We start from the raw sequence: 2,500 nt of genomic DNA, 5'->3' as shown, positions 1-2,500 counted from the left end.
CTTAAAAACGTGGATATTACGCAAACTTTTGAACTTCAAAATTGATTTTTTTTTGGCGCAGAGACTACTTTACGTATGTATTTCACAGTTTTAGAGAATAATGTCACTATTTAAAAAGAGCAATAATGTTTTTAAAAACCATTTAGGTTTCGAAACATAAAATGGGAAGTTCCATAACACAAAACAAAGTAGACTAAATTTCACTTTACCGTGGGTCACCATTCCTTTTTTCTCTGATTTCTTGCTTTTCCCCATTCTACACAATTCAGTATCCAACAATTATATCATTGATAAACCGACCACGCATATGCATACACCTTCGTTGACACATTGGCACCAATCTGGACATCAAGCAATGGCCGTTTTTATACTAGAATTGCCGCATAATCCGTCCAGACGAATTATCCGTCTCTCATGTTATCCATCTAGTGTAAAGACGGGACGAACCATAAAAGACGCATAATCCGTCTGCGACGAACTTGGGCAAATATTTTTTCTGCGTAAGTATAAAGACATGCGTCTGGACGAACCACCGTGAAGACTCGTGTATAAGCCGCACCTTTTTGCTTAGGTTTTGGGCCAAAAATCGCTGGTGCGTCTTATACACGAGACCATTGCTTTCAGAGGGAGTAAACTGGCTTTTAACGGTCACACATTGAACTGAAAACCTTCAGTAACTAAATATTAAACATATTGAGACCTGTTTTTGATCACTTCTTTCAGTAGAAGGTTTGGATCTTCAGGTTCTAAACCCGAATCTTGCTCGCCAGTAGTTCTGTTTGAGCAGTTAAACTCTAACTGGTATAGAATCTCCATTCCTCCGCACAGCTGCTTACAATGTCGTCTACGAACGATCACCTCAACATGATTTCTCCACTACGTGCAAGAAAATACCAGGCTATTCGGGAGAACTCGCGAGGCAAATGGCCGAGCGTTTCATTGCCCCTCACTACTTTCACGGCCTGTTTGTCCATGGGGTTGTTAAACTCTCGTTTAGCAACAAGTTTCCTCCGATCTGTGGCTTCCATACGTCTTGATAAACATGATATCCACGCACAGCTGATGTGAAAGCGAACTTTTACATGTCCATACTTCCCTCGTTAAATATTTTAAGCAAGAGCCGATACAACGTAGATTTGATTTTAGTGGTGTAATATATATTTCGGCTGGCCAAACCAGCCTTCTTCAGGTACAATGAGAGTTTACTAAACAAATACAACGCGCTGCAGACATTCCCCGCATACATACCCTACAACCTAAACAGATAAACAAACCCGAACGCATGACGACCTATAATCCATCACTTCCTTCCATCTTCAACATAATAAAAAAACACTACAATCTACTTCTTTCTTCTGACCGCTGCAAAAATGCTTTCCTTCATCTACCTGTTGTGGCTCTCAGGCGCTCCCTTAACCTTCGAGACCTGCTGGTAACAGCTAAACTGTCCCCTAATGTAACTCATTCTAATTCCGCACCTCCTTCCGGCTCTTTTCGCTGTGGCAAAAACTGCGCTACCTGTCCTTACATTTTCCATGGACTAACCAACTACACATTAATTCCCACATAACTTGCGAAACTAAAAACCTTATCTTACAGTACATAGGAGAAACTAAACGACGTTTAAAAGACCGTTTTAATGAACACCGCCGCACTTTAGATAACGCTAACACCAAATCCAAACCTACTACAGTCGCAGAACATTTTCTCTGCTCTCCCCCCAACCTCTCTACGGACATGCAATTACTTCCTATAGAAAAAATATTTTCGAACAGAGGCTGGATCCGTAAGGCCAGGGAAGCTTTTTTAATTTCAAAAGGCAGGACAATTGATCCCAACGGTCTTAATATCCGCGAACAAACATATGAGATTTCAGTTTATTATTTAGAGTGATTTCCGTTATTTTTCCGTTACTCTTAGTATTTAAATTCAAAATCGTCGTAACTGCCATGTTTTATCATATATTTTCCAGTATCACGTCAACATCCATTTACTACATATGTTTAACAAATAGATTCCATGTTGCCGTGCGTCTGTTCAGTAATAGATCACAGATGACGTCAAAATAATTACGCCGATCAGATCAAGCCACTGATCCAACGTACACCGACAGGAAGATTGTCCACGGTTGCTTGCTTCAAAACCCTCGTTAAATGCCTGCGTGGTTACCAAGCAAACGATTCTGCGCTTTTTGCGTGCAAATTCTATCGTTTTCATTTCAACTGTGGGCTTTAGCAATGAAGACAATTGTTGTCATTCACAGGGAATAGGGAAATTGATTAAAAAGAAGCTTTTAAAATGTATTTTCAGAGTTAATTAACCTATAAATGTCGCTGCAAATACACAACATTAGATGGAGTTCTTATGTTTTCCAAAATCATGCTTGAAAGTTGGGGGTGCTGCTTATACACGAGTCTTTACGGTATTGGTCGTTTTTATACTAGAGATGCATAATTCATCTGGGACGAACTTGCGCGAACATTTTTTTCTGCGTCTGTTA

Source organism: Montipora capricornis, chromosome 1 (genome assembly GCF_036669925.1).
Source record: "Montipora capricornis isolate CH-2021 chromosome 1, ASM3666992v2, whole genome shotgun sequence".
Classification (NCBI taxonomy): domain Eukaryota; kingdom Metazoa; phylum Cnidaria; class Anthozoa; order Scleractinia; family Acroporidae; genus Montipora; species Montipora capricornis.
Note: the sequence above shows the minus strand (reverse complement) of the source record.